We start from the raw sequence: 19,036 nt of genomic DNA on the forward strand, positions 1-19,036 counted from the left end.
CAGAGACGCAGAATCCAAAGCAGGCTCCAGGCTTTGGGCTGTGAGCACAGAGCTTGATGCAGGGCTCGAGCTCACGAGCTGTAAGATCATGACCTGAGCCGAAGTCGTATGCTTAACCGACTGAGCCACCCAAGTGTCCCAATAAATTACCATTTAATCAGAGCTTAAGGATATTAAGGATTAAGAATAGTCTTAGATTAGGAAAGATTAGCAATTTCTGGGTTATAGGGTAGTTCTGTTTTTAACTTTTTGAGGAATCTCCATACTGTTTTTCACAGCAGCTGCACCAGTTTGCATTCCCACCAGCAGGGCAAGAGGGTCCGTTTTTTCCCTCATCCTCACCAATACTTGTTTTTTCTTGTGTTTTTGATTTTAGCTATTCCGACAGGTGTGGGGTGATATCTCATTGTAGTTTTTATTTTCTTTTCCCTGATGATGAGTAGTATTGAGCATCTTTTTAAGTGTCTTTTGGGTATCTTTTTTGGAGAAACGTCTGTTCATTTCTTCTGCCTATTTTTAATTGGATTATTTATCTTTTGGGCGTTGAGTGTTATTTTTTTGGAATATAAAAATTTATTTATTTATTTTAATATGAAATTTGTTGTCAAATTTGTTTCCATGCAACACCCAGTGCTCATCCCAACAGATGCCCCCCCATGCCCATCACCCACTTTCCCCTCCCTCCTACCCCCCATCAACCCTCAGTTTATTTTCAGTTTTTAAGAGTCTCTTATGGTTTGCCTCCTTCCCTCTCCGTAACTTTTTTTTTCCCCTTCCCCTCTCCCATGGGCTTCTGTTAAATTTCTCAGGATCCACATAAGAGTGAAATCATATGGTATCTGTCTTTCTCTGTATGACTTACTTCACTTAGCATAACACTCTCCACTTCCATCCATGTTACTACAAAAGGCTATGTTTCATTCTTTCTCATTGCCAAGTAGTATTCCATTGTGTATATAAGCCACAATTTCTTTATCCATTCATCAGTTGATGGACATTTAGGCTCTTTCCATAATTTGGGTATTGTTCAGAGTGCTGCTACAAACATTGGGGTACAAGTGCCCCTATGCATCAGCACTCCTGTATCCCTTGGGTAAATTCCTAGCAGTGCTATTGCTGGGTCATAGGGTAGGTCTATTTTTAATTTTCTGAGGAACCTCCACACTGTTTTCCAGAGCGTCTGCACCAGTTTGCATTCCCACCAACAGTGTAAGAGGGTTCCTGTTTCTCCACGTCCACTCCAGCATCTATAGTCTCCTGATTTGTTCATTTTAGCCACTCTGACCGGTGTGGGGTGATATCTCAGTTTGGTTTTGACTTGTATTTCCCTGATGAGGAGTGACATTGAGCATCTTTTCATGTGCCTGTTGGCCATCTGGAAGTCTTCTTTAGAGAAGTGCCTATTCATGTCTTTGGCCCGTTTCTTCACTGGATTATTTGTTTTTCAGGTGTGGAGTTTGGTGAGTTCTTTATAGATTTTGGATACTAGCCCTTTATCCGAAAGATTTTGGATACTAGCCCTTTATCCGATATGTCATTTGCAAATATCTTTTCCCATTCCATGGGTTGCCTTTTAGTTTTGTTGATTGTTTCCTTTGCAGTGCAGAAGCTTTTTATCTTGATGAGGTCCCATTCATTTTTGCTTTTAATTTGAGTGTTGAGTTTTATAAGTTCTTTATATATTTTGGATACTAACTCTTTATTGGATATGTTATTTGCAATTATCTTCTCCCATTCCTTAGGTTACCTTTTAGTTATTTTGATTATTTTCTTTGCTGTGTAGAGGCTTTATTTTTTGATGTAGCCCCAAAAGATCATTTTTGCTTTTATTTCCCTTGCCTCAGGAGACATATCTAGAAAAATGTTGCTATGGCTGATGTCAGAGTAATTACTGCCTTTGCTCTCTTTAAGACTTTTATGGCTTCAGGTCTCATATTTCGGTCTTTAATCCATTTTGAGTTTATTTTTGTATATGATATAAGAAAGTGGTCCAGTTTCGTTCTTTTGCATGTTGCTGTCCAGTTTTCCCAACACCACTTGTTGAAGAGACTTTTTCCTATTGTGAGAGATTAATAGGCCATATAGTTGTAGGTTCATTTCTTAGTTTTCTATTCCGTGTTCCATTGACCTATGCCAATGTCCTACTCTTTTGATTACTACAGCTTTGTAATATAACTTGAAGTCAGGAATTACAAGACTTCCAACTTTGCTTTCTCAAGATTGCTTTGGCTATTTGAGGTCTTTTGTGCTTCCGTATATATTTTAGAATTTTTTGTTCTAGTTCTGTGAAAAATGCTGTTGGTATTTTGATAGGGATTGCATTAAATGTGTAGATTGCTTTGGGTAGTATAGACATTTTAAAAATACTTGTTCGTTCAGTCCATGAGCATAGAATGCCTTTCCATTTCTTTGTGTCATCTTCCATTTCTTTTATCAGTGGTTTATAGTTTTTCAGAGTACAGATTTTTCACCTCTTTGGTTAGGTTTATTCTTAGGTATCTTACTGTTTTTGGTGCAGTTGTAAATGGGGTTGTTTTCTTAATTTCTTTCTGCTTCTTCATTATTAGTGTATAGAAATGCAACAGATTTATGCACAATTGATTTGTGTCCTGCAACTTTACTGAATTCATTTATCAGTTCTAGTAGTGTTTTGGTGGAGTCTTTTGAGTTTTGTCTATATAGTGTCATGTCATCTGCAAATAGTGAAAGTTTTACTTCTTCCTTGCTAATCTGGATGCTTTTTATTTCTTCTTCTGGTCTAATTGCTAGGGCTAGGGCTTCCAGTACTATGTTGAATAAAAATGGAGAGAGTGGGCATCCTTGTCTTGTTCTTGACCTTAGGATGATGTTTGCTATGGTTTTTTCATATATGGACTTTATTATGTTGAAGTGTTTTCCCCCTAACCCTACTTTGTTGAGGGTTTTTTATCATGAATGGATGTTGTACTTTGTCATATGGTTTCTCTGCATCTGTTGCAATGATCATAGGGTTTTTTGGTTTTTATCCTTTCTCTTGTTGATGTGATGTATCACTTTGACTGATTTGCAAATATTGATCCACCCTTGCATCCTGGGAATAAATCCCACTTGATCATGGTGAATGATTTTTTTTTTAACTGTACTGCTGTATGTGGTTTGCTGGTATCTTGTTGGGGATTTTCTATGTTCATCAGAGATTTTGGCCTATACTTCTCTTTTTTTGGCGGGGGGAGGGAGATGTCTTTATCTGGTTTTGATATCGGAGTGATACTGGCTTCATGTAATGAACTTGGAAGTTTTCCTTCTTTTTCTCTTCTTTGGAATAGTTTGAGTAGAACAGGTATTAATTCTTATTTAAATGTTTGGTAGAATTTGCCTGTGAAGCTGTCTGGCCCTGCACTTTTGTTTGTTGGGAGGTTTTTGATTACTGAAAATCAGTGCATTTAAATAAAATACAAAGTTGTTGACATTTATGGTTGACTGTTGAGCCAAGCTGACTCTGGAAATATTGCATTCATATTTCCTGAAATTACAAATTGCCAATTTTTATAAGCCATTTTGAGGTATGATATACAAAAACCTGTACATATTCAATGTTTACAACTTGATGAGTTTGGAGATAAGAATACACTTATGATCCATACTACGCAAAACAATCAATTTGATGCAATTAAATTACCTATTCCTATTGAAATACCAACAGCATTTTTCACAGAAGTATAACAAATAGTACTAAAATGTGTATGGAACCACAAAAGACCCTGAACACCTAAAGCAATCCTGAGAAACAAGGACAAAGCTAGAGGTAGCATAATTCCAGACTTCAAGGTATGCTACAAAGCTGTAGTAATCAAAACAGTATGGCACTGGCACAGAAACAGACACTTAGATGAGTAGAACAGAATAGAGAGCCCAGAAATGAACTCACAATTATATGATCAATTAAATACGACAAAGGAGACAAGAATATACGATGGGGAAAAAGACAGTTTCTTCAATCAGTAGTGCTGGGAAAACTGGACTGCCACATGTAAAAGAATTAAGCTTGAGCACTTTCCAACAACATGCACAAAAGCAAAGTCAACATTAAAGACCTAAATGTGATACCTGAAGCCATAAACATCCTATAAGACAGCATAAGCAGTAATTTCTTTGACATTGGCTATAACAACATTTTTCTAGATATGTCTCCTGAGGCAGGGGAAACAAAAGCTAAAATAAAGTGTTGGGACTGCATTAAAATAAAAAGCTTTTTGCACAGCAAAGGAAACCATTAATAAAAGACAAAAAGGCAACATACTGAATGGGAGAAGATATTTGCAAATGATAGATCTGATAAGTGGTTAATATCCAAAATCTATAAAGAATGTATACAGCTTAACACTGAAAAAAAAAAAACAAAACAAAAACAAAAAACAAACAAACAAAAAGACCCACCACCAAACAATCCATTTAAAAAATGGGCAGAGGACCTGAATAGACATTTTTCCAAAGAAGACATGCAGATGGCCAACAGACACATTAAAAGAAGCTCAGGGCACCTGGGTGGCTCAGTTGGTTAAGCATCTGACTCTTGATTCTGGCTCAGGTCATGATCTCACAGTTTATTTCAGGCCCCCACCTTGGGCTCTACAGTGACAGCGTGAAGCCTGCTTGGGCTTCTCTGTCTACCTCTCTCTGTGCTCCTCCCCCGCATGCTCGTGCTCTCTCTTTCTCAAAATAAATAAATAAACATTAAAAAAAAGTTGTTCAATATCACTAGTAATCAGGGAAATGGAAATTGAAACTACAATGAGATATCATCTTATACCTGCCAGAATGGCTAAAATAAAAAAAGACAAGAAATAACAAGTGTTGTTGAGGATGTGAAGAAAAAGGAACTTTCTTACACTGTTGGTGGGAATGTAAATTGGTATAGCCACTGTGGAAAACAGTGTGGAGATTTCTCAAAAAATTAAAAATAGAAATGCTGCATGATCTAGAAATTCCACTACTGGGTATTTACTCAAAGGAAATGAAATACTAATTTAAAAAGATATATGCACCCTATGTTCATTGCAGCGTTATTTACAATAGTTAAGATATAGAAGGAAATTAAGCGTCCATTAGGAGAAGAATGGATAAAGAAGATGTCATATATACATATGTGTATATATATATACATATACATACATATATATGTGTATATATGTATATATGTGTGTGTGTGTATATATATATATATATATGTATATGTGTGATATATATATGCAGCCATAAAAAAGGAGGAGATCTTGCCATTTGTGACAACATGAATGGACCTAGCAGGTATAATGCTAAGTGAAATAAGATGGAGAAAGACAAATACCATGTGATTTACTCATATGTAGAATCTAAAAAGAACCCCAAACAAATGAATAAACAAACAAAAAAGAATCAGACCTATAAGTACAGAGAACACACTGATGGTTGCCAGAGGGAAGGGGGTGGACAGATGGGCAAAATGGGTGAAGAGAAGTGGGAGGTACGGGCTTATAGTTGTAGACTGAAAAAGTCACAGGAATAAAAGGTATAGCATAAGGAATATAATTCATGGTCCTGTGTCGTAGTGTTGTATGAGGACAGAAGGTAGCTATACTTGGGCTGAGCACAGCATAACATATACAGATGCTGAATCACTATGTTGTACACCTGAAACTAATGTAACATTGTGTCTACTGTGCTCAAATAAAAAAATTGTAAAAAATGCATCCATGAAACCATCACCATAATCAAGGCCATAAATTTTTTCATCACCTACAAAAATTTCCCTCTACCCCTTTCATTCATTCATTCATTCATTCATTCACTTTTAAAAAAATTATGTTTATTTATTTTTGAGAGAGCAAGAGAGGAAGTGGGAGCAGGGAAGGGGCAGAGAGAGAGAGGCCGACCCAGAATCCGAAGCAGACTCCAGGCTCTAAGCTGTCAGCACAGAGCCTGATGTAGGGCTCGAACCCACAAACCATGAGATCATGCCCTGAGCTGCAGTTGGATGCTTAACCGACTAGGCCACCCAGCTGCCCCATTCATTCATTCATTCTTTTTTATTAAAAGTTAAAAAAAAATCTTTTGTGGTAAATTATTTTTTAATGTTTATTTGGGGGGGGGAGGGGCAGAGATAGAGGGAGACAGAGAATCCCAAGCAGACTCTGTGCTGTGAGTACAGAGACTGATGCAGGGCTTGAACTCACAAACTGTGAGATCATGACCTGAGCCAAAACGAAGAGTCAGATGCTTAACCAACTGAGCCATCCAGGTGCCCCTTTTGTGGTAATTTTTAAAATAAAGATGGAAAATTCTGAATTCTGAAGGTACATTCCAAACAACAGCAAATTGATCTTTATTATTATTTTTTTACTGTCAGAAAAGAATATAGCAAAATAGTAATAATTGCAATATAAGTGCATGGTGGTAATTGACTTTCCATTGTGCTTATCAAAAGGATTTGCATTTTATAATTATTGTAGCTGTCATCACAAGCATGTGCTGAACTGATTCTGCTAGGATGCTGTTTTCTGGTTGCTACCATTCTCCTTGGTAGTAACAGAGTGTGTGGAAAATGCAGGGGTGTGGATGAGATTCACAGTATCGCCAGAAGCAATTTGAAATTGGCTAGGCAGAAGCATGACCTATTTTTTTTTTTTTTTTTGGTCCGTCTTTTCTGATCTAGAAAATGTTTGCATTAACTCTCATTCCCAGCTGGAAGCATTGCTTTATTATGACTCAGTGGATCAATATACATTGGGAGCCATGAACTGTGATAGGTGGCCTGACAATCGTATGAAAGGCCTCACTGGTTTGAGTGGAAATGAGGTTGCTTTGTGAGAGGCAACTTTCTTTTTATCAAAAAGGACAATTTAGAACTTTCCATTATGCATTACAAATAGAAATAAGATGGAGATAAACAGAGCAAAATGATGTGCTTTTTTCCTCTTCTGCCTGCACTTCCCCACCTTTCGCATCCTGACAGACTGGATCCTGCTCCCTCAGCCTGGGGTGATTTTTATCTCGGTCAAGCCAGGGGAATTGCCTGCTCTTTCTCCTGTGGAACAATTAGTGGCATGTCATTTTAGAAGTTATTTCTTTCTCAGTGACAAAAATCACAAGTTTATAACCATAGGTTAAAATCAGGTTAATGAATAGAAGTGCTCGATGGGAAAAATCGCCAGCAATGGCTTGTTACACTTGCGTCTGTTTGTTTTCTTCACTGTTTGAGCACAATCCCCAAATTAAATATGTTGAACCTTGATTTGTTGTATGTAAAGAGGTAAAGAATTCATTTAAAACACCTGTAATAATTGAGCATCACAAAACATCCAAACGTATGTCAATCGCTGGCCAAATTACACATTTGGCCAATCACATTTTTGACATAAAACCCGTAAGAGCATATTTTTTTCTCTGTGTTTTTCATAAAAACAGAACTCTTGTGTGCTCTTCTGTTTGTACATAGGCCAGGAGCCAGATGGAGCTGGCTAGGGTGCTTGGATGTTAGAGGAAGCAATTCATTTGTGTAGCAAAAGGGTCTGCAACTCAAAGCATTTCTAGAATTGAATGTGTGCATGGGGGAATATTGTACTTGCTGGCTTCAGACACTAAATTCTATTTGCATCCCACTGCCCCGTGCTATTGTGGAACATTATATCCATTAAAAGCAGTGTGTATGTGTGTGTGTGTACTATATATATATGTGTGTGTGTATATATATGTATATATATGTATATATACATATATATTTATATACTATAATGTAATTATTATAATTATATATTATATATGATGTTTTACATATATATATAATTTTTTTTGCTTCTGTCTAATTTGTACCAGTTACTACTGTGATGCCTACTGAATTTTGAGCGATTTTGCTCTACAGTGCAGATCTGGAGTCCAGAATCTACTGCACATATGGCAGGATGTTTTTCGAATCAGATAGAAGCATTCATCCTGGTTGACCACCCATCTACACATGAAAATAGCCTTGTTTTTCACAATCCACATACAGTTTTATAAAATCATACTTTGCATAAAATGTATAATCGGCAGCTTTGGGGATATTAGGCACTTAAACATTTACTCATAAAGATACCACAGTACATTAACCATTCAGATCTGAGATATTAGTTGATCTGATTTTCTCAGCCAATTTCAGATCTCTGAGTTTGCAGGTTATGTGAGTTGAGGAATAACATGGAAACACGACATATTTTTTCACTATTGTCAACACATTAGCACTGGTGAGTATTGTTTTAAGTGGGGGGTGATCCTATTTGCTTTTCAGTTTAGAGACTCCCATATATGCCCACAAATCAGTTCACCTCAAGCCCTCTGGTGACTGCTGGGTAGAGTAGCCTCCTTTGATCATGTCAGTCCCTTCCAGATAAATGTTCAGACTTTTTTTAAGCTCATTTTATTTATTTTGAGAGAGAGGGAGAGGGAGAGAGAGAGGGAGAGAGAGGAAGAGAGAGACAGACAGAAGGGTAGATGCAGAGGTGGGGGGTGGGGGAGAGAGCGAGAGAGAGAGAGAGAGAAAGAGAGAGAGAATATCCCAAGCAGGTTCTGTACTCACAGTACAGAGTCCAATGTGGGGCCTGATCTCATGAACTGTGAGATCATGACCTGCCCTGAAATCAGACTTTATGATTTCCTCATCTTTCCTTTAGTTCTTTCCAAAATGATGGTTGACATATGAGGAACTCAGATGATACAGGGCACGACTGGGTAGCAGCTCCCCCAGCATATGTTGGTTGTCATGTTGGTATTTACCACAAGATCGTTGGTTGGATCCTTTTATACCTGGCAGTGATATCTGCTGAGTGTGGTTGGGTTGGTCCTAACCCTACGTGTTTGTTGTAATGCATTGCCAGTTTTAGTGGCCGATCCCTCCCTTGATTGTTTTCTTGGCCAAGGCCATCACCTTTTGCTGAAGGAGTCCCATGACACCTCTTGTTGCTATTCAGAGTCTATGAAGCTGGCTGTGACATTCTTTGGTTAATAGATGGAACAACTGTGCAGTCATCTCTGGGTGATGTCACTACCATGAAGGATCCCTCAAGTGAGCTTCTAGTCAGACCCTCATTCACTTCTGAGCATTGCTCTTTATCTTCTTCTCCTGGACTTTGATTGTGGAATGGTTTCTAGGGAATATAATTCATTAGACAGAAAGATGAAAAACACATTGTTCCAATTAAAAAACTCCCAGTTATCTCCTGCCAAAGAAAAATCACACTAGTACAGACTTCCAGTTACAAAATGAAAAAAGTCATGGAGATTAAAAGTACAACACAGGGAATCTAGTCAATAACATTGAAATAACATTGTATGGTGACAGATGATGACTATGTTTACTGTGGTAAGCACTGTGTAATGTATAGAATTGTTGAATCACTCTTGTACACCTAAAACTAATATGATAGTGTATGTCAACTATACTTCAATAATAGATAAAAATAAAAAAAAACAAACAAAAGAATAATTGCACGGATTGGGTAAAAAGACCAGACAGACTTTCAATACCATAACAATGAAGGTCAAGACTGTTGCAACAGAGAAGAGACATTGAACCCAACTCTGTTGAAACAAAATAGAGTTTGTAAGCCCTGGTTGAGATAGTAGAAAAGTACTGGAGAACATTAGGCGGGGAAGTTGGTCATTGTGATCAGGTGTTTTTGTTTGCTAATTGGCGATTACAGAAATTAGACTCATGCCCTCCCATAGAGACTGGGAAATGAGGCACTTTCTTGATGACTGCATTTCAAGGGATGACTCAGGTCCTTGAGAAAGACATTCTTGGATTATAAACTTGGAAAGAGGCTTGAGGAAGATTTATATCTCAGGGGGCAGAGAAATGGTTTATAGTTGCAAGTTTCCTAAATTAAATGCTCTAAGAAAAGGGAAGTCAGGCACTTCTAGTTGGGAAGGACCCTGTGTAAAGTTTAGTCAAGCTTCTGAGGTAAAAGCTAAGACTGTCATGGTCACAAGCATCACTAATAGTTTTTCCTGCTGCTTGTAAAATAAAAGTTTCCACAATGAAGTATCACTTAAAAAGGAATAAGTCATGGAATTAAATAAAGCACGTATATTCAAGACTGAACTCAAAATTACCTAAGCCTAGAGGTAAACATATCTCCATAATTGGGAATATGATGTTATCTTAATATGTCTTAGCATTTTTTACAAACTGAGAAAGCATTAAATGATTTAATCAATCAAATGCTTGGGATTGGTTTTGCACTTTTTACCTTTTTGATATACTGTGTTCCAGTAATGCTGCCTTTTGCAGTCATTATGTGGAAATGATGTCTGTTGGTACAAGAGAGTGACTTCAGTTTTTTGACCCAGAAGGAGTGATATGAGGACATTTGGCTCACGACAGCTTATCATCTCTGTCTGGCTAAGGAAGATAAAAAAAAAAAAAAAAAAAGGAAGGTACGGAAGCAAAAAATGGTTTTTAAACCTCTGGGATATTGTCAGTATGTTCTTTTTGATGCATGATGTCATTTACTGAAATGACCTGTCTCACTGCAATAGATCTAAATCGAAACTTTTAGAAAAGCATCATAATGGGCTTAGAAAGCAAAACATGAGCAAGTCCTGATTATCGTTTGAATTTCTAGACATCATGTGCTAAAAGTCATTTTCCTAAAATGACTAATTTGAGTGAAATAAAACTTGCTGGCACAGAATTTAGTGTTTTTATAACTTTTTCCCAGCTTTCCAGAGTAAATTTGGCTGTCACAAAATTTGCAAATCAAATATACAAATCAAAATGCCCGAACAGAGGAAGGGTGTAAATATTTACTTTTCAATCCACTGAATTATTAAAGATTTCAGAAATGTTTGCTCTGGCAATACATGAAGTAGGACGGAAAGTCAGTCTGCCAATTTGCCGCGAGGGAAAAACGGATCAACAGCAAAGAACTGAAACCTCAGAGAACTGAGTGAGGTATTATTAATTTAGAGCCTTTCTGGGGAAATGAAGTGAAAAGCATCTTTTTCACTGTATCAAAAATCCAAAAACAAAGCCATAAGTACATCTAGGAAATGTAGTTTACAAGTGATTAAACTGTATAACTTTGGGGCAATTGGTAGTCCGTGTGTGTGTGTGTGTGTGTGTGTGTGTGTGTGTGTGTGTGTACGTACTTGAGCTTTCTCTTTGAGAACCTCACTGAAAATACCTCGCTGCAAAGAAACCTCATTTGGCTCCAGTTTCCACTTTGCCACTAATTTGGTATATGAATTTACACAGTCTTATTATACCTGGATGGCTACAGATTTATTTCATTCCTTTATGCAGTACATAGTTACTAAGCATCCACCATGCGTCGGGCCATGTGCTAGACACTTAGGATCTATCTGTGGGTAAAACAGGCAAAGGCTCTTGGTCTCATCAAGCTTATGTTCTAGTAGGTCAAGATAAAAGATAAAGAATACATGTAATAAATAAGAAAATCATATACTATGTGTAAAAGGAAATCGTATACTATGTCAATTCCTGTCAAAAAGAATGAGAAAGTTGTTTTGGGTAAGACAAATGGGAACAGTATTGTTGGGTAAGAGAAATTGTGGCAAGGGAGGTCAGGGGATACAGGCCTCTGTGGGAAGGATCAGATCCGAGCAAAGACTCGAAGGTGGCAGGGATGTTAGCCCAGTGTATCTCAGAGGGGAGCACTCCAGGCAGAAAGGATCACTTCGCACAGCAGGGACTGGGAGGTAGGAGAATGACTGGTGTTTGTGCAGAGAACCTCAGGGAGGGAGGCCCTTGCTGCTGATGGGGCGTGAACTGGGAAGAAGAGGCTGGGCAGACATGGGTGGGAGTGGTATAAGGGGGCAGATCACATAGGACCCTGTGGGCCATATAGCGATGACTTTGTCTTTCACTGTGTGTATGATGGAGACTTACTGCAGTGTTTTGAACACAGGGATAATATTTTAAGCCTGTTACATGGAGAATGGAGCCTCCATGAGCTAGGGAAGAAGCAGAGAGACTTCTTCGGTGGCTTCTGCAAGAATGTAGGGTAAAATCATGTGCCTTGAGCCAAAGGAGTACCAATGAAGATGGGCAAATAGTCTGATGCTGGACAGGTGAGCGGCACCAGTAACATTTTCTCTTGGAATGGTTATGTGCTGAAAAAGAGGGGAGTCAAGAATGACTTCTTTGTTGTTGCTCTTCTGAGAAACCAGAAGGATGGAATTATCATAAACTGGGCTGGGGAAGGGTATGAACAGAGTAGGCCTGGGGGGGAGAATGAGGTTTGTTTTGGAACATGTTACAGATACCAAGTTGAATGAAGCTCGGGAAGGAGATGTGGGGTGGAGATGTAACTCAGGGAATTATTGGCATGTAGGTAATACTTAAATCCACGAGGTCAAGAGAAATCATGAAGGAGTGCACGTTGACAGAAAAGAACCAGGGCAAAGGACTGAGCCCTGGAGCATCTCAACCCTCAGAGCTGATAAGAGATAAAAAAAAAACTAGCAATGGAGACTGAGGAAGAAGGACCAGTAAGCTGAGGAGAAAATTAAGAGAAGGAGCTCTTGTGAAAATAAGTGAACAAAGTATACCGAAGCCTTGGGAAGGGCCGGAATATTCAAATGTCTCTGGTGGGCCAGGTGGTAGGAAGGCTGAAACCTGAGCATTCGGTTTGGTGACGTGGAGTTCTCTGGTAGTCTTGAGAAGAGCAGCTTCAGTTGAGTGGTACAGAATGAAAGGCTGGTTGGAGTTGGCTGGAGCGAGAATGAAATGAGAAGAATTGCAGGGCTTGAGTGTGGACATCTTATTCAAAGAATGGTAACATAAAAAGGAGAAAAAAAGGTACAGAAGAGTCAAGAGAAGATTTTTTTCTTTAAAAAAAAAAAAGAAGGAAAAACAACAGCATGCTTGTACATCCGTGGGAATGATCCATCAAAGAGAAAAAAAGATAACGAGGCAGGAGAGAGAGGAGAATCGCTGAAGCAGTGGACCCGAGCAGGTCCATCACAAGTGAAGGGGCCAGCTCATGCCCTGTGGAAGGAACTAGAAGGCATAGGAATGGGCTCGGGCGCTGACTGTGCCAGCAGAGCTCCGTCTCACTTCACCTCCCACCTCTGCCTCCCTCTGTGTTGGCTTCACTCAGGCAGACTTTCCAAAAAGATCGCTGCTGCAGTTTGATTCCCGAGTCCCATCCTTTCAGCTTTCTGAGCGGAGAAAAGGATCTCTCCTTCAGTAGTCCCGACAGAATCCTGGAATTGCGCCACTAGCCTGGCTCAGGTGATGCGTCCATCCCTGTCACCATCCCTGGGGCCAGGGGAGGCAATGCCAAGATTCTAGAGTGTTCTGTGAAAAAAGATCAGCAAATTACAGCATCAATAGCATCGTGTTTTGTTCTTGGCAAAACAAGCAAACAAACAAAAAAACCGACAAAAAACTAAGCTGGTAACAACACAAAGTTGTTAAGAGTTCTACATGGTGACCCAGGGACACTGCAGTCCATTTAAGGGAGCCAAGCAAATATTGGCACAATGTTCTTTTTGTTTCCTTACATTATTGTAATGTAATGTCAAGAACAAAATGATCCGGGCAAATTTAGACTCTTGGGGGAAATCTAGTTGACATGTGAAAAAAAAGTAATTATCTTAGAAGGAAGCTTTCCTATGACAATTTTAATTAAGCCAATCATTTTTGTAGAAATGTATGTGGCCTAGTGGTGGCTAGGGCTGTCATTCAATTGTGTTCACTGTGCTTTGTGTCCTTGAACATTTGTGTCTTTCTACACTTTAAATATTGGGAAAGAAATATGGCTCCTTCTTTCTGAGCAGTTTGTACTTTTATGAAGTTGACAAAACTCTATGCCACATCATCTCCCTGATGACCACCAGGAATGGCAGTCATGTCATTTTTAATATTAGTAGGGGATAGAGGTGATTCTTTTCTCTATTTTAGGGCTTCAACCAAAAGTATTTTTTTCTTCAATTTTTCTTTTCACTTTCCCGAAATTGTAAGATGTGTCTCTATGAGCAGAACTAATTATTATTGATATCTGGCAAATGGGATATATGGATATTAAATTTATAATTCAGCCAGGCAGTTACTTATATTTAAATAATATTGAATAAGGGTATCTGCCTGGCTCAGTTGGTAGAGCATGTGACTCTTGATCTCAAGGTCCTGAGTTCAAGCCCCCCACTGGACGTGGAACCTACTTAAAATGAATGTTTAAAAAAATTAAAGAAAAATAAATAATATTGAATTTATAATTTAGATATATTCTTGGGATAAAATTAACCACTATGGGCAATGACAGTTGTATAATTTTTTCAGGGGTAAAGAACTGAGAAGGAAGTGACTTTTAAAATGAGATCCTCACTGAGATTTAAATTATTTTAAAAATAAGTAATTTCTTATCCACATTAAAGTGATTTGTATAACATTTGGAAAAATTTAATTTGCATAATATTAGGAAAATTTACTCAGCCTCTGTAAATATTTTTTTAAGTTTTATTTGAAAAGAAGAGGTGTTAAAACATTTCATTTCACTCGATAATTTTAGTAATTAAGCTTAATATGGTAACTAAAATTTCTAGAGTAGAGTATTTGACATACAATAGGCACAGACCATTTATAGTTTGCTTTTCTTTCCCTATAATTCACAGCCACATATTTTATAGAAGCAAGTTCCCCAGGAACTTTTAAATGGTTTAAATTGGTAGGCACCCACTGGGTGCCTCAGTGGGTTAAGCACCCAACTTCGGTTCAAGTCATGATCTCTCAGTTTGTGGGTTGAAGTCCCACATCAGGCTCTATGCTGGCAGCTTGGAGCCTGGAGCCTGCTTCAGATTCTGCGTCTCAGTCTCTCTCTGCCCCTCCCCCACTCACACTCTGTCTCTCTCAAAAATAAATAAACATTTTTTTAAAATTAAAAAAAATAAATAGAACTGGTAGGCAAGAGATGCTGTGTTTGTGGTCATTCAGGAACTAAATATTTTCAGAGCTGAATTTAGTGCTGTGATCATAAATCTGTATTTGGAGTCAATAGTAATAATAATTGTTCTATAATTCAAAAAGTAACAACTGCCATGTACCCACATGCTTGCTGTATGTGAGAGAAATCAATAGGCACTTTAATATGCTTTTTGAAATTAATTCTCAGAGCAGTGCTACAACATTTAATTTAAAAGTCTCACCAGTCGGGAGGATTTTCGTTTTTAAATGTGAGTTTTCAGGCTGTGATGCGAAGAGTCAACAAGTGTTTTTGTTTGGATAGATTTATGACACTTTACTATGCCAAGTCTCAGTGATGAGGCCAAAGAAGGAGAAAAAGGAGGGTGGAATAGGAAGAAAATGAGCTGAGGGGACAAGACTCTTGTTTTTATCTGGTGGGTTACATGTCAGTAACCATGGACGAGGTGGGGGTTCTAAAGAGATGGTCTTTGGTCTGTAGGTATTGGCCTACTGTAATGGTGAACACATGGGCATATTAAAAGCATCATTAAGAACGAATAATACTTGACCAGCAGCTAAAAGGTTTGATTAATAAATAAAGTGAGGGATTCTTTTATTTTAGAGTAATTCAGACTTTACCGTTGGCTGGAGTTAGCCCTCATTTCTCCCATGAAAAAAGTAAATACGACAATAGCATGGTTCCGGAATGCTGGGTGGTTTGGTAGTGGCCAGACGGCTGTTCTAATATAACGTCAGCTTTTATTTCATGTCTGTTGTTCCTACTTGTCACCACAGGCTGCCAGTACCAAAGTAAGTCACGTTCTACCTATATCTGTACCTATATCTATACCTAGAAGTTTGCATTTTCCATATTCCTCTTCGACATTTGTTTTAGAATCAGAACAAGGATATCACTCCATCACACACTTAGACCATGTGCATCTGCAGAGCTAAAACACCTTCAAACCCTGTGGGGAATCTGTGGATTCCCTGGGGCCGATTTCACTTGGTAAAGCCCAGGAGCATCTGAATTTCCATGACTTTATTGGTGTACCTCTTTAATGATATAGCTTAATTTGCATATCAGTAGTACCTTTTCACCACAGGTGAGAAATTGAAATGTTCAAGGTCAATTAACTGCGAATGTTTCCAGTCGGGTAGTGCACCTGTAACAGTGAGCGGTGCTGGGAAGAGGGAGCGGTCAGTGAGAGGTGCCTCTTTCTCCTGATGAGAATTGATGATCCAATTTTAACTCACCAGAATCATGCTGATTCTTTTTTCCTTACTGTGCTCCTCTCATGTGCTCACTTTTTAAATACTGGTCTATCAAGGAGTGTCAAAATGCTACAGAAAGATTATGAAATTCTATATTGAAAAAGTGTATAGACCATTGAAATTAACTAGAAAGAGCAAGACACAAAATAATCAGTATTTTCCCAGAGGTATAAGCTACATATAGATAAAATTCCGAATGTCGAAATGTCAGGTTAAAATGATAGCCAGCCGGGGGGCCCTTCATTCACTCTTTTCCAACTTTTCTATGTATAAAACAATGATATGGGGTGCCTGGATGGCTCAGTCGGATATGGGGTGCCTGGGTGGCTCTGTCTCTTGATTTTGGCTTAGGTCATGACTTCACTGCTGGTGAGACCAAGCCCTGTGTCAGGCTCTGTGCTGACATTGAGGAGCCTGCTTGGGATTTTTCTCTCCCCTCTCTTTCTGCCCTTCCCCCACCCCCACTCTCTCTCTCTCAACCAAAGTAAATAAATAAACTTAAAAAAATTTTTTTTAAATGATAAAAAAACAGAGAGATAGGCAGTAGTAATAGTATAAGAGGACTGAGGATGCTTGGTTAGCATTAGACCTCAGGAAACTTTCAACTTCCAAACTTGGAGAGATCCTTAGGAAGAATAGTAAGATTTAGAAAGGACAGTAGAGGGAAATAGTTACCCATTCACCCCTTCCGTCATGTCCCCGTACTTCAGAGATACGGTCTTTGTTAATTCGAGGGAGGAAAATTGGCTCAACCGCCCGGTAGCTAAATTCTAGGGTTCCCCTACCTCTCTCAGCTCCATCTTTTCTACATCCATTGGGAGCTTCCAGTTCCCGTTGATCATAACAACATGAGAGGCACGGCAGGTCCTGGCTAAGAGCACCATGCCTCTTCCTGCTCTGCAGGTGACAGCCAGGTATTCAGACTCTCTGTATGTGACTTATCCTCTATTCAATAGGTGGCTCTGAGAATTAAATAACTATGTCTTCACAGAATGCCTGACACAAAGTACTCACTTGCTCAATAAATACTAAGTGAATTCTACCACAGTAGAATAAGTAGAAAAGGTAGGCTGGAGTTTCATTACATCCTGAGCAGTGAAATATGGAGGAAGAGTTGGCTTGGCTTTAAAAATAATGCCGTGGGAACAACTCCCACTGAGGGTTCGGGAATTTCCTGAGTTATTTGTGGCAGGCTATAATTCAAGATGTCTTCAGATCAGTCTTCCTTATAGATAACAGGCTGCGAGAGTAAGAGGTGCCCCTTGTGGACAGCAGAGCTGTGCTGGAGAAGTGACACCAAGACACCAAAAATGCAGCCAGAGCATGTGTCTACCAACAAACCCTCTTGCTCAAAATACGAGAGTATTCTTCTCTAACCTAAACGTAGTAGATGGTATTGGTGGCCGACAGAACTCCACCCATCCAGGTTACTGGCCCAAACCACAGGTTCTTCAAGGGCAAATACAGAGAAAATTAAAAGTAAAAACAAGCCAACCAAAATTACTGTATGTATAATATTTTGGATGAAAAAGAGAGAGGTATGGAATGGAAGACATTTTTGAACAATGACTTCTTCCAAGAAAAAAAAGGAAATTTGAAAAAAAAAAAGTCTCATTCTAAAGACAATGTAGTGAATAACTTGGTAATCATACCCTAATACAAGTAGGAGTTAGCATTATAGCATCAGGATAGGATGTTGTTGTCACATAATTCCTTTTTAATATACTGTATTGACTCAGTTTTGAGCCTTACGTAGAGGATGGTCTGCTCTCTTTCATGAGCAGCTGATTATATCCGTAACCTGCCCACTTCCCTTGTTGGGCTTACAGCTTCAAGGTGGTGACAAAAGAATGTGGGAAAGAAAACATGTGCTAATATTCTTACTTGGGGTGTTATATATTAGATGTTACATTTGAAAAGATACTGAATATTAGATGATTATGGATTTAAGAATGCGTTAAACCCTGTTTCATGCCTTTTACAATGATTACGTATTACTTACATAATTATCAATGTGAATATTACTTAAAATAAGTAAAGTCCCCAAATAAGGCTTTTTTGTATTAACTGGAAGAATGAAACATCTTAACAAGACATCCAGTAGTCTCTAATATCTCTAATATTCACATCTCTAATATTCTGGTGTGCAGTGAGTAAAAGGAAACACAGTAAGTTCGGCTCTACCCACACTTCCTTGAATATACAATAGGTTCCTATTTTTCACTCTTGAATGCTCAAGCACACCTTACTCTAGGACCTTTTCCCTGACTGCCCCTCCCCCACCTCATACCTCCCCCCCCTTACCCCACCTCCCCACCCGGCCAGGATAGAACCAGTGGTGTGTTGGTGAATTGGTTGGGGTGGGAATGGGTGCTGATCTGTAGAGTTTGCCAGTTTCTGTGGTTTAAATACTCCGACCATGGTCCGTTGTAAAAGTGGCTGTATTCAGCAGTCAGCTTGCAAAATTCCTGAAAGTTTAATGGCCTCTCCTACGCTTGTTGCCAGCCAGTTCCAACTTTCTACTGGATAGAACTCTCCTCCATCATCCGTTGTATTATTGTTTCCTGCACGTGTCTCACCGTTAACATTTGTGTTTCAAGCATGGTTTCCAATGTCTGTCCCTCCTATAAACCCGTCAACACAGTGAGGATAGGGACTATCCTTTTTGACCATCTGTATTTGCAGGCTTTATGCTATACTTCTTTCTCCAGGAAGTCTAAACATGATCAGATACCACAGGTAGTATTCTAGTTATGCCACAGCGTGAACTATGATTGAAGGTCGAACCATCACCTAATCATGTGTGTGGGCAGTAACCCTCCTAGTTCCAAGTGTAGACAC

At 38.8% G+C, this 19,036-nt stretch overlaps 1 protein-coding gene across 3 annotated transcripts in view; it reads left to right on the forward strand.

The window, feature by feature from the left end:
- CNTNAP4 (contactin associated protein family member 4) overlaps positions 1-19,036 on the forward strand; it is a 250,253-nt gene that overhangs the window by 56,176 nt on the left and 175,041 nt on the right. The window lies entirely within an intron of this gene.

Source organism: Panthera tigris, chromosome E2 (assembly GCF_018350195.1).
Source record: "Panthera tigris isolate Pti1 chromosome E2, P.tigris_Pti1_mat1.1, whole genome shotgun sequence".
In the NCBI taxonomy this organism is placed as follows: domain Eukaryota; kingdom Metazoa; phylum Chordata; class Mammalia; order Carnivora; family Felidae; genus Panthera; species Panthera tigris.